Source organism: Haliotis rufescens, unplaced genomic scaffold (assembly GCF_023055435.1).
Source record: "Haliotis rufescens isolate VD_foot unplaced genomic scaffold, xgHalRufe1.0.p SCAF_24, whole genome shotgun sequence".
NCBI classification, from domain to species: domain Eukaryota; kingdom Metazoa; phylum Mollusca; class Gastropoda; order Lepetellida; family Haliotidae; genus Haliotis; species Haliotis rufescens.
In genome coordinates this window covers 6,061,758-6,076,539 of record NW_025963935.1, presented here as the reverse complement: position 1 = coordinate 6,076,539, position 14,782 = coordinate 6,061,758, and the positions used below count along the sequence as shown (strand labels likewise).

The 14,782-nt window shown below is 45.9% G+C and overlaps 1 long non-coding RNA gene across 1 annotated transcript; it reads right to left on the bottom strand.

Moving 5' to 3' along the window:
• Nucleotides 1-735: 735 nt before the first annotated feature.
• Nucleotides 736-12,017, bottom strand: LOC125383573. Its single transcript, XR_007222821.1, has 4 exons — nt 11,967-12,017; nt 10,738-10,808; nt 8,918-8,919; nt 736-883 (listed from the first exon to the last, which is right to left on the bottom strand). It is a non-coding gene; the product is annotated as an uncharacterized LOC125383573 (long non-coding RNA).
• Between the last annotated feature and the right edge of the window lie 2,765 nt (nt 12,018-14,782).

The following is a 14,782-nucleotide window of genomic DNA, read 5'->3' as shown; positions in this document are numbered from 1 at the left end:
CAAAGGAAGAGTTAGACCACAAACAAACTTTTTGTCTGGTTGTGACTTTGACCTTTGACATAACAGATTAATGTGTCATCAGACGTTTTCAGAGCAAAGGAAACATGTGTTATTTATATTGAGATGCCCAAGAAATGCATGGTTTCATAAGATAAGTGTGGCTATTAAACTGAGGCGAAATCATGAAACATCGCCATTTACACAGCTGGCAAATGAAACATAAGCAACAATCAAATTATCAATTTCTTTTATTCATATGCCTATACTATATCGCACATTGAGCAATGTTCACATGATGGTTCCTGATGCAGTATGCAATTTCATCCTATTCTTCAATACTCATAACAGAGTGTGATAACTGTTCGCTTGACAGTACCTACGGATTATGTTCACACGTTCAGAGAACTTACTTTCCCTCAATCCTCCTTTTCTTTCTATATTGCCATGGATGAACAGGAACCAGGATAAGGGGATACCAGTTGGACTCTATCTCTGCTGCATTGTGTTAGTAGAATTGTGAACTTTCCATTTGGTGTTTGAGTCCACATTTAAAGACAATAAGTCCCATTTATCATTCCTTTCAAGTGTTTACCATATGGCTCAAGACAAGAGTTTCCTGAATGTCCTGGAAGAATTCCACTCCAGCTTGGCATTGGTTGGTCTTCTCACATTAGCCAGACCAGCCTTTGTGTGTCCCAGTACCATTTGGCATACAACTTTTCGGTCAGCCTCCATTGAAATAACAGGACCCTCGCCATCGCTGTCTGCAAATCACCTCTGATATCTGAAGGGGTGCAGCCTCTGTTTAGGACTCCCTTGTCTGGTCCTTCCAGACTGTCAACCGGGAGTACTCATCCAGGGATCTCAAGCAGGACTTCAGTTTCTGCAGCATTATGTAAAAAGATTTTAGCAATCAAAAAGAATTGTTGCCACATGTACTTACAGATAGAAGGCAGCAAAATCACTTAAGTTGTCATATGTGAGTCTTGTTATATGCTAAATATTTAAGATAATCACATCTCAAATCTCAACCAGACAAACCAGTGACTAATGTTATGAACTCGGTCCAGACAAACCGATGATAACTATTATGGACAATATCCCACATCACTGTGGTATGATTACATGCGATCAATGAGCCTACTTAATCACTATCTTATCTATTAATTAGGCTTGGAATGCTGGGAACCTTTTTTAAGAGATGTCATTTAGTGATTGTTTCAACTCATCAACATGGAAAAATGGGTTTTTCAGATTAAAAACGATGTTTTATTGGTCTGTTTTCAGTCGTACAAATGGGTATCTCTCATACCCTCACGTCTAGTCGCACGTTTAGAGGAAGCCAGAAGCTGGAATGTAAACATTAAACTTGTTTCCGTCCGGTTGCGCACGCACCTCCCTATGACATGTCACAGATCTCGAAGAATAAGCCATCAAGCAGGACTGGACTGGATTACTTCCCAGTGGGGATGGCTCGGTGGGAACGTACGACTGAAAACAGACCAATAAAACATCGTTTTTAATCTGAAAAACCCATGTTTTAGTCTGTTTTCAGTCGTACAAATGGGTAGAATTCGACGGAACACTGGAAGGAGGGTCGGGAAAGTAATCAGGCAGTGACCACTTTCACGTCGAATGTACCAAGTTCCTCACCCCTGTAGTGACAATAGAACATTCGAGCAGATGCACGGACGAGACAAGTTGTTTATCACGAACGCACAGCATGGTTAATGCTCTTCGACACACAACTAATTATCGATGCGACAGGCCAACTGCACGCGTCAGTTGAACTGCGATCGAAGTGTGGCCGACGAATAGTTTAGTTACAGAGCAACTCGCAGTATACAAGGTAACTAAAATAGCATGGGTAATGCTCATCGACACACAACTAATTATCGATGCAACAGTACAACTGCACACGTCAGTTGAACCCGGATCGAAGTGAGGTTGGAGCATAATTTAGTTACAGAGCAACTCGCAGTATACAAAGTAACTAAAAAATACGAGCAGTACTACAATGTATGGGAAGACGATGCATACACCGCATAACCATAATAAAAAGCAGAAGTACTGCACGCAACAAAAAAACATAAGAATGCGTACATTCAACAACAGCTTTTATTGTAACCTGTAGTATGTCACGAAGTGTCGAGCAAAAACTCCAAAGAGAATAAAACACGAATTCACTGTCTTTTCTGAGAGATCCGTTGTGCCACCACGAGTGGACCAAACTGTTTGAGTCCTTCAACCTCTTCTGTGGAGATATCTCTAAGATAATGCGAAGCAAACACTGAAGTAGATCTCCAAAAGCAGCCCTCCATAATAACTTGTAGCGAACAATAACTGTGGAGTGCTAATGTTGAAGTGAAGGCTCGAACTTCGTGCGGATGAGATGAGGTGGGAGGTGCGAGTCCTTGCGCCTCGTAAGCTCTGAGAATTACCGCTCTCAACCAAAATGAGAGAGTATTACGTGTAATCTCTTTCTTTGCATTGGTTGAGAGCGGTATGAACAGCCGTCGAAAATGTTGTCGTCGCTGTTCAGAACGCTGCAGGTAAATACGAAGCGCACGAACTGGGCACAAGGTGAGATCAGCGTGATCACGAGGGCCCATAATGGCAGACAAGGAAGGAATGTTGAACATTCTCGGATCTTGGCCAGGAAGTGAATTTTTCGCTAAAAAATCCCATCGGAGACCAAGATGGACGTTGCCATGGTTACGCTGATCGAACGTAATCCGACCGACGTCAACGGCATGTATTTCCGTAATTCTCGCAGCCGTAGCCAGCGAGAGAAGGAAAAACCGTTTTCTGAGACAATAAGTCGAACGCGACCTTATCGAGAGGCTCGTAAGCCTGATAAGACAGGTTGCGCAGAACGACATCGAGGTCCCAGGCCGGCGGTCGGAATTTACGTGACTGATCTTCAACCATGAAGGCACGTAGAATCTTCTGCAACTCCGGTACGTTAGTGAGCTTGTCGCCCGTAGGAGACGGCACTACTGAGGCCAAAGCTGCCAGATATGTCGAGATCGTCAACCCTTTCAGACGCCGAGATGACCGGAGAGAGACTAGGAACTCCCCCACCTGTGGTGGGGTCGCTACCGCCGGGTTGAAGCTATGAGACCTGGCGAAAATGGAGAAAGTGGTCCACTTGTCATTTTACAGCTTACGAGTCGTAACTCAATGTGCCGACGAGACAAGCGCTGCCGCTTTAGCCGAATAGCCTTTCTTCATTAACGAGGTCTTAAGCAAACCCAGGCGTGAAGCTGGAAGTTCTTTATCCCCGGATGCAAGTCGTCAGTGTGAGGATGAAGAAGGAGGTCGTCTCGATCTGACAACGGGAACAGTGGTTGAACGATGATCTGAAGAAGTTCCGGGAACCATGTTCTGGCCGGCCAATAAGGCGCGACCAAAAGCAGACGTAGGTTGGCCGTTTGACGAACTTTCACCAGTTGCGATGGTAACAGCACCGTTGGTGGAAACGCGTAAGCGTCTAGACCCCCCACGATATCGCTAGAGCGTCGTGGTCCCATGCCCATGGGTCTGGAACCGGCGACACGAATCGAGGGAGGCGGTTGTTGTACGGGGCAGCAAAGAGATCTACTTGGGGCAACCAGAGTCGATCTGTCAGCAGATGAAAGACTGTCGGATGGATCATCCACTCCGTGGGAGACGGCCTCGATGGTCTCGACAGGGCGTCGGCAATCACATTCTTGGCCCCCGGGATGTGACGGGCGCGTACGCCCATGTCCAAGTCGTCGACGAGGGCGAAGAACCTGAATGTCCGGTCCAGAAGGGCCGCCGACTGAGTTGTTCCCTGTTAGTTGACGCAGTGGACGACTGTGGAGTTGTCCGACTGTATCATCAGCCGTTTCCGACCGAGTCGAAGTTTCCAAAACTCGACCGCCCGAATCACTGCTCCCATCTCGAGGTAGTTGATGTGGAGGACCTTTTCTACTGGCGACCACCGCCCTGCCGCTTGGTCGTCCCCGAGGTGCGCTCCCCAGCCTTCCAATGACGCGTCTACGAATAGGTGTAGTATGAACGCTCATAAAGACGCCCTCGCAAACGTTCGACGGCTGGAGCCACGACTCCAAATGACAACGTAGCTGCGCCGGAAGTGGAACCAGGAGATTGGGAAACTCCAGGTGGGGGTACAGCAATCTCTGCAGCGGACGAAGTTGAAGACGACCTCGACGGGTCAAGTCTTGGGCCGATGTCAACAGACCGAGGACTTCCTGCCACTTGTGCACCGACTACGAGGCATGTAGACGTCACGGAACGCTGCTGACAATCTTGAGGTACCTGGACCAGATTGACTCCCGTCTGGAAGCGTATCCTAATGTACTGTAGAACCCGAGGTGGTACCAAGTCCGACTTTTGAAAGTTGCATCCGAGGTACCGTAGTAGACTCAAGGTGGTCGCCAACTCACTTTGAAGGGCTACTGTAATCTGGTGAGCTTGCAGCCCGTCGTCTAGGTAGAAGGCGACCCTGATCGCCTGCCGATGGAGCCATTCTAAGACCGTCTTCATGATCCGTGTGAAAAAGCACGGGGCCGTAGAAATTCCAATCAGGAGGGCCACCCACTGGTAATGAATACCTTGGCATTCGAATCGGAGGTACTTCTGGAACTCGGAAGCTATTGGTACATGTAGATACGCGTCCTGAAGGTCTAACGAGACGAGGAAGTCGTTCGGTAATATCATCCGACGCAGAGAGCTGAGGGATGTCAAGGTGAATGTGTCGGGTGGTTGGAGGTATGTTGCGTTGAGGAAAACCCACTTGTGGGCAAAGTGACGAAGTCGCCCCCCTACCGGTAGCTCGTCTAAAGGTAGTGTCACCGGGAGAGACTCCAACCACGGCAACGGCGGGGGAAGGGACCTCACTTCCTCCCCCGCTGGTACTTTCCCCCTCTGGGAAACTTGGAAAAGGAGACCTGGCGACCTTTCTTGTCGGAACCTCCCTTGCGGGACGGCTGTCGAGGCACGTCCCTACGGAAGGCCCGTTGCACATTCTCGTTTCGGTAACGTCGTCGTGGGGCGTTCGAAACCGGTGGCCGTCTGGACAGGTTGGGTGAGGCCGAAATGATGATGTCACGCTCGGCTTCCCTGGAGTACTTGTCCAGAACGTCGTTGGTACGACCGTCGAACAACTGTTGCGATGTCCACGGGGCCCGTAAGAGTGACCTGCCATGACGATCAGGAAGGTCAGTGCAGTCGATGTAACCACGGCGACGCGCCATAGTAATCTGGCCCGATACATATCGGGACTGGGCGAGGACGTCCTAGATCCACCGTTGCATACAGGTGAGGACCGATGGCACCGTCCTGTCGTCCTCGTCCTGGGGTTCTTTCACCTCAAAGTACACTGAGAGGGCCTTGATCGCTGTCGACAGCATAGCAAGCGTTTGCAGCTGGTGACGAACAGCAGTGCCCATGGATTCCAAATGTGGATGGTGCTGGTCTCTTGAAGATTAGCCCCCAGTCCAAATCCCTAGTCATGGGTGACGAAAACGGCATGCCATAGATCGGGTAACGAGATCGACCAGGCGGCTTGCAGAAGCTCTGCCCAGGCAGAGCAGAGCCAAAGTTCTGGTCCATATCGTGAGCCATAGCTCTGAAGACATCGGGAGGAGAAAACTGAAGAGACTGCGGTGTATCTCCGACCTTAAAGCCCGCACGCGTCGGGTTGTCTGTCGTCACAATCCAACGTCGACGTCGAGTGTGGAGGCGTAGATGAAGGAGCTGCTGTACTAGTTGATGGGCCATGGACCCCTGACGTAGTCGTATCCTTCTTGGTTGAAGCTGTCGAGGCGAGGACCGCCGCCGTGATCTGGACTATCAAAGCCGGGTCGATATGAAAGTGAGACGAGGTCGTCGTTCTGTCACTATCTTCACTACGACGCTGAACCCCCAAATTCTCCCTGCGAGAACGTCGCACGTCCCCATCGGGACGAGGGCTACGATCGGGCTACGATCTCTAACTGTAGAAGTACTACGATCCCCATCGTAGAATAGTTGACGGGCCATGGACCCCTGACGTAGTCGTATCCTTTTTGGTCGACGCCGTCGAGGCGAGGACCGCCGCCGTGATCTGGGCTATCAAAGCAGGGTCGATATGAAAGTGAGACGAGGTCGTCTTTCTGTCACTATCTTCACTACGAAGCTGAACCCCCAAACTCTCCCTGCGAGAACGTCGCACGTCCCCGTGGGGATGAGGGCTACGATCTCTAACTGTAGAAGTACTACGATCCCCATCGTAGTTATCGTCCGAATCGTACATTCGACAACCACGATGACGATGAACATCCTCGTGTCGTGTACTGTCTCTCCACGAGGCACTCATCCTGTCGTCCCGACTTGAACGGGAACGACTTCTGTGTCCACTGTGGTCCCGCACGATGTCCCTATCGTCGTTGGTAGAACGAGATGCGGACCGACTGGGGACCGTAGTCCCCTCATGGTCCTCGTCACCACCCGGTCCCGTCGTAACGGGGGAGGCTGAGTGACGCTCTCGATCAACCAAATGACGAAGACCAGTCGTGCGGGTAGTATCATCAGCAGGCGAACGGTCACGTGTCTTGTCAAAAACTGAAGTTGACTGAGGCGGGTCTTTTTCAACTGATTTCTGAGGTGTGGTCGACTCGCCACCCCCAGGGCCTGATGCGGAGGGTGCAGAGTCCAAGGATCCAACCGATGACCATCTCCGCTTGTAGCGCTGGTCAGCGGCCCGCTTCGCCAACGCACGAAGATACAAGTTAAAGTTTATTGAAGACAAGTTCTCACATATTTTACAACGTTTATTCCACGAATACGTTGAAAACCCGTCCTTAATGATGCAGGAAGGACAATACTTGTGAGGGTCTACTTTAGACAGTTTTCGTTGACACGAGGCACAAATGCCAGACACATTGCCACGTGTAGAATCACTGTCAAACAGCGAAACACGCGTGAACACAAACAATGGATTACCAAGGATTACATTCCAGGAGTCTACAGGTAAGACATATTATGACTTGATTAGAACAACTGTAGATAAGCGATAAGTACTAGTAGAATACAAACTAGCAGTCTACCGCAAAAGACTTTCTCGAGCGACCAGCGCAGAGGCGCGCTGAGAGATTTGTGACATGTCATAGGGAGGTGCGTGCGCAACCGGACGGAAACAAGTTTAATGTTTACATTCCAGCTTCTGGCTTCCTCTAAACGTGCGACTAGACGTGAGGGTATGAGAGATACCCATTTGTACGACTGAAAACAGACTAAAACATGTTTTTTTCCGATTAAAAACGATGTTTTATTGGTCTGTTTTCAGTCGTACAATTGGGTATCTCATACCTCTAGTCGCACGTTAAAAGGAAGCTAGAAGCTGGAATGTAAACAATAAACTTGTTTCCGTCCGGTTGCGCACGCACCTCCCGATGACATGCCACAAATCTCGAAGAATAAGCCATTAAGCAGGACTGGACTGGATTACTTCCCAGTGGGGATGTCTGGGTGGGAACGTACGACTGAAAACAGACCAATAAAACATCGTTTTTAATCTGAAAAACCCATGTTTTAGTCTGTTTTCAGTCGTACAATTGGGTAGAATTCGACGGAACACTGGAAGGAGGGTCTGGAAAGTAATCCGGAAGTGACCTCTTGCACGTCGAATGTACCAAGTTCCACACCCCCGTAGTGACAATAGAACATTCGACCAGATGCACGGACGAGACAAATTGTTTATCACGAACGCACAGCATGGTTAATGCTCATCGACACACAACTAATTATCGATGCGACAGGACAACTGCACGGTCAGTTGAACGGTGATCGAAGTGGTCGAAGTTTAGTTACAGAGCAACTCGCAGTATACAAGGTAACTAAACAGCATCTTTAATGCTCTTCGACCCACAAGTAAGTATCGATGCGACAAGGTAACTGCACACGACAGTTGAATTGCAATCGAAGTGTGGACGGCATATAATTTAGTTTCAGAACGACTCGTCGACCCACAAGTAAGTATCGATGCGACAGGACAACTGCACACATCAGTTGAGGTGCGATCGAAACGTGGTCGGCTTATAATGTAGTTACAGAACGACTCGTCGTAGGCAAGGTAACTAAAACAGCATGTTTAATGCTCTTCGACACATGACTGATTATCGATGCGACAGGACAACTGCACGCGTCAGTTGAACTGCGATCGAAGCGGTCGACGTATAGTTTAGTTACAGAGCAACTCGCAGTATACAAGGTAACTAAAACAGCATGTTTAATGCTCTTCGACCCACAAGTAACTATCGAAGCGACAGGACAACTGCACACGACAGTTGAATTGCGATCGAAGTGTGGACGGTATATAAAGTGGTTCAGAACGACTCGTCGTATCCAAGGTAACGAAAAATAGCATGGTTAATGCTCTTCGACACAACAAATTATCGATGCGACATGACAACTTCACACGTCAGATGAAATGTGATCGAAGTGTGGTCGGCGCATAATTTAGTTACAGAGCAACTCGCAGTAAAAAAAATACGAGCAGTACTTCTAGTAGGAGACAATGTCGAAGGCGACCTGATCGAGAGGCTCGTAAGTCTAACTAGACAGGTAGCGGAGAACGATATCGAGGTCCCAGGCCGGCAGGCGGAATTAATGTGACTCATCTTCAACCATGAAGGCACGTATTGGTCGATGGTCCATGGACCTCTGACGTAGTCGAATCCTTCTTGGTCGACGCCCTGGAGGTAAGTACCACCGTCGTGATCTGGGCTAACAAAGCTTGGGCGATATGAAAGTGAGACGAGGGTGTCGATCGGTCATTATCTCTACGACGCTGTCGTCACAATCAATCGTCGACATCGATTGTGTAGGCGTAGATGAAGGAACCGGTGTACAGGACGATGGTCCATGGACCTCCGACGTAGACGAACACTTCTCGGTCGACGTCGTCAAGGCGAGTACCGCCGCCGTCATCTGGCCTATCAAAGCCGGGGTCGATATGAAAGTGAGACGAGGGTCAGGATCGATCATTATCTCTACGACGCTGTCGTCACAATCCATCGTCGACGTCGATTGTGTAGGCATAGATGAAGGAACCGGTGTAAGGGACGATGGTCCATGGACCTCCGACGTAGACGAACCCTTCTCGGTCGACGCCGTCAAGGCGAGTACCGCCGCCGTCATCTGGCCTATCAAAGCCCGGGTCGATATGAAAGTGAGACGAGGGTCACGATCGATCATTATCTCTACGAAGCTGATCTCCCAAAAACTCCCTTCGAAGGCGTCGCACGTCCCCGTGGGGACGAGGGCTACGATCTCTAACTGTAGAAGTACTACGATCCCCATCGTAGTTATCGTCCGAATCGAACTCCCGACGACCTCGAAGGCGACGAATGTCCTCGTGTCGTTTACTGTTACTCGACGAGGCCCTCGACCTGTCGTCCCGTGAACGGGAACGACGTCTAGAGAGGGATCTGTGTACACTGTCGACCCGCACAACGTTCCTATCGTCGTTGGTAGGACAAGAGACAGACCGACTGGGGACCGTAGTCCCCTCGTGGTCCTCGTCACCACCCGGTCCCATCGTAATGGGGGTGGCTGAATGACGCTCTCGATCAACCAATAGACGAAGATCAGTCGTGCGGGTAGTATCATCAGCAGGCGAACGGTCCCGTGTCTTGTCAAAAACATAAGTTGACTGAGGCGGGTCTTTTTCAACTGATTTCTTGGGTGTGGCCGACGCGCCACCACCAGGGCCAGATGTAGGGGGTGCAGAGTCCAAGGATCCACCCGATGACCTCATCTGCCTGTAGCGCTGGTCAGTAGCCCGCTTCGCCAACGCACGACGATACAAGTTAAAGTTGATAGAAAACAAATGGTCACATTCTTAAGAACGTTCATTCCACGAACACGCTGAAAACCCGTCCTTATTTATGCAGGAAGGACAATACTTGTGAGGATCTACTTTAGACAGTTGTCCTTGACACGAGGCACAAATGCCCGACATGTTGCCACGTGTATAATCAGGTGAAACACGTGTTGAACCCAAACAATGGATTACCAATGAATACATTCCAGGAGTCTACAGGTAAGACATAGTATTATTACTGTATTAGAACAACAACTGTAGACACACGATAAGTACTAGGAGAATACAAACTAGCAGTCTATCGCGAAAGTCCTTCTCGAGCGACCAGCTCAGAGGCGCACTGAGAGATTTGTGGCATGTCATCGGGAGGTGCGTGCGCAACCGGACGGAAACAAGTTTATTGTTTACATTCCTGCTTCTAGCTTCCTTTTAACGTGCGACTAGAGGTATGAGATACCCAATTGTACGACTGAAAACAGACTTAAACATATATATTTACAATCCTTGTCATATAGCCAAACTAAAGCTGGTTGCAGTGTTAAATAAATGAGTTGGCTTTAACACTGCTTTGAACAGTATTCCAGATATATCACCGGATGTTAGCTTGATGTGGGAAGTAAGCCTAAGTGGTGCAGGTCTTTGATAAATCCCACGAGCATGTGTATAATGCTGACAAACCTAGCAACATAATCGGGGAGAATCAGGATTTGAACCAATGACTATAGGTTTCTGCTAAGCCCAACAGATGCAACTCTGCACAGAAAATTGTAGTGCCTTAGATAATAGGACATCCGTGCCCACAGCGATAAGGAACAAACTGAAGAAACATTTGCAAAATAACCATATGAACCAAACAGAATAATTTCAAAATATTTACCACTCACTATGCTCTTCTATGGTCTTTCTTTGCATTGATGCTGCACAGATGACTGTCTCTTTTATTCATCCGGACATTCTACAAACATAAGTAGCATTCACATCACAAAAATTACCAAACTGTACATGTAGTACATTTGATTCAAATGAAAAGACCCCGGTTGTGATTCCGACTTAGAACTACCCTAATCATAATAATTCATGTCAACCATTCAGAGATGACATTTAACCCCATATTTAACAAATGTCAAAACAATATTTACACAACAAAGTCAGGGTCATTTAACACATACATTACATAGGAAATAACTTGTTCGACAATGCAGAGAGATCCTCACCGAGGTGAATATCATTCCATGAACTATTGCCAAATTTTCTTGAAATGCAGATTAATGCAATGCAGTATTTACTTTTATTTCTAGGCTATTTGTTTGGCTTTTCCATGGCACTGTTTTGACAGAGATCTAACCTTGATATGACACTTTGTTCAGAAATGATATAAATAAGAGAATACTTTATTATTCCCGAGAAAATTAGGGTTACATTGTAAAAGCACAGAGAAACAAGTATAAGATTCATGATTTAAGTTAAATACACTCGACCCGTGAAGATTCCGGGGTAGAAAAGGTCTTCAGCAACCCATGCTTGCCGTAAAAGGCCATTATGCTTGTCGTAAAAGGCGACTAACGGGATCGGCTCGTCAGGCTCGCTGACTTGGTTGATGCATGTCATTGATCTCAATTCCGTGGCTCGATGCTCATGAAATCAATCACTGGGTTGTCTGGTCCAGACTTGATTATTTACAGACCGCCGTCATATAGCTGGAATATTGCTGAGTGCGGCGTTAAACAACAAACCAACCTAAATACACTCATACATACACTAACAAACACAACATCCAAACACCAGGATTAGAAATTAGCACTAGTCATTTTGACATTTAAAGGTTTTGCTATATGCTATCATTTTAGGACTAGTGGACTGAGAGTGTTAGTTTCTACCGCTGCAAACACTAATCAACTAATGAATTGGGTGGTCAGGCTAGGTTGTCATCATACTCTGAGGGCATGGATCTTTGCTGATAATAACAATCACTAGATTGCCTGGTCCATGTTCAATAATTTACAGGCTGCTAATCACAGAGCTGGACTATTGTGAGTGTGATGTTTCACATTGCATTGAAATATACCATGATGAATACATGTAGTTTGTATTGATTACAAACAAAAATACTCACTCAATACTTGGTATCCTCCCTGAGGATGTCTGTGAACCTCCCCACAAACCCGGAACATGCTGAAACGGAAAACAGCTAACTTGTCTTTATCCTTTCAATGTTTCAGTGTGAATTTGTTAAAGATTGATAAGCTGTCATTATTCTTTGTAATCCATATCTCACTTTCAGGTGGTAACACATGATTGGAATTGAATGCCACGTTTTGTTTGACATGCACTTTGCCAGATTTATACCCTTGGTAACTAACCCTCGTCATCAAATCCCAGCGTTATGTTGAGAATAAGGACACGACCCTTAAAAGTCCTGCACCTGTAGCTCTTATGCAAGCCCAAACAGAAATACCATGTCACAACAAACACATGATCATAATAATAACAAAGGGTTTCCGAAAACAACAAAACTAAAAGGCCCTTGGCGTTTACAGTAGTAACATGGAGATCAGGACAATATCTAAATCAATCCATTCTATAAGATCTCTGTATAGAAATCACGGAACATTATGTCTCGAAGCCCTGCTACGTACCTGGCATCCGCAAGCTGATCTTCCTTCCTTCTGCTGTCAATCGAGTTTTCGAAATACTTGACGTGGATGGCTCAGTTTGATTTCGACCGGGATTTCCGTGTTAGAGGTGATTGAGAACAATCTATCGATACACGAGGTAAGCATATCGCAATCATGCATCACGGTGTACATCGATTACACGAGGTTTGAGTGTTTGTTTACATTTGTGTTCCAAAATGGCGCCCTCGGCCATACAGGGAATTACGGGTAGACTTGCTTGTCCCGGAATAACACGAGTTGGTCACGAATGACGAGCGGTCATTTCTACAGCAGTTACGGAAAGAGACGAGGTTGGCCGATTACAGTTCATACAGGCCATTTTGGGAGCCGCGGCGATTTCGACAGTGTGTATTAGGAAGTATATCTATGTGGTGTATGAAATATGCGTTTGCCTACCATGCCAGGCAGTGTGACAAGGGATATCCCAGCGGATGTAATATTCCTACAGCAGACATGTTTCACAACCTCGATTGCAGGGAGCTGAAGACGTGCCATATTCAGACAGAGACCATAATACATAGACTGTTATATGGTCTCTGATTCAGGTAAGGAATATGTTAATAATATTGATCACGTATTAAAGTTATTTATCTTCTGTGGGCCACTTATTCTGTTTTATATATGTTAGTAAATGTGTGATTTAATTTTTGTAGGATAAGCAATCTACCTAACTTATGTTAATCCTTGCTAATGTATATGATGTAGAAATGTGTTTGCTTACTTATATTCCTTTATCTAGATACTCTAAAGTGACTCATTTTTTTAGTTCATACCGTACCGACTAAACTTACTTTTGCAGGTGTGAAGAATCGAGAAAATTAAATGACAGGAGTTTCGCAACAGTGAACATTGTGAAGTGGAAGATAAGACATTTGAAAGGTATGGATATTTTCACTTGAACTTGTTGAAGAATACCGTGATGACAACTTTATCATGTTGGGAATTTTGGCGGTGGGGTAGCCTAGTGGTTGAAGTACTGAAGACCAAGGTTCGATTCTTGTCATGGGTACAATGTGTGAAGTCTATGTCAGGTGTCCCTTGCTGTGGTATTGCTAAAAACAGCGTAAAACCATACCCACTCATGTGGGCATTCCGGGTTGGAATTGGTCCCCATCAACCTATGCTAGTTGTAAGAGAGGGTTATACTATAAAGGGAAATAGCACCTCGCCTACTATTGCCTGGTGAAAACACCACCTTGTTATTTTTTTTACCTTGGGTCTGAATATGCCCGAATACATGAAATTAAACTTGCATGGTCTCTTGTAAACACAAATAACTGAGAAAAGTTCAAAAAGGTTTACATTAAAAACTAGCATCTACTCCCCGAATCTGATTTGGAGATGCAACTAAACTTATTGTGAAAATATAATATGCTTTGATTTCTTTGAAGTAAAATAAATGCAATTAAACTTGCAAACACAAATAATTGTTAAATGTTAATCACCTAAAATTAGTTTGCATTTTGAAATTAGGCTCTGCTCAAATTTACTCATGATTCTGATTGGGAGGTGCAACTAAACTTATCATTGAAAGATCACATGCTTTGAAGTTTTAAGTAGCTTTACTCATAATTAGCTCAATGTCAAGCTGAAACCGAATCTCGCGAAAATGTCAAGAAACTGGACAACAGGTATACTATATCTGTCATATTTATTTTAGTAAGCAGGAAATAAATAGTAATTTTATAGAAATCTCATTGATATATCTTTCGGCCAGGAATCAACATGACTCTCCAGATAACAGACAACAATTAGTAGCCCTTTTTGCCAAAACAAGGTGCTGTTTTTGTCCGAGAAATCAGTGACATTTTGCTGAGGTATTAGCCTCACCCATAAGAGATAACCTAATAGATCAGGTGATCAGGCTCGGTGACCTGGTTCATGGCATCTAACAGTGTGGATTGATGTTCACAATATCAATCACTGGATTGTCTAGAATTTTGGGCCTACCTTTAGAATACAGTACCTAACTTTTCAAATAGGTCACAGTACCCTGTGATGTAATTCGTAGTATTCTGTTGCCTGACAAACTGGCAAAACAATGCCTTGTGATGTCAGGGGTCATTGGATGTGCATATATATGCTCTTTTCAGTGGTCTATTGTCTCCACACGCTATGTTGTTGCATAAGTTTTAATTATTTGTTTACTAAATATTGTTTTAAACATATTTATTTCACAACTTGTGAACTGGATGGGTAAACAAGCAAAAACTTTTTTGAATACTGCTCCAGAATTAGAATACAATATGATATG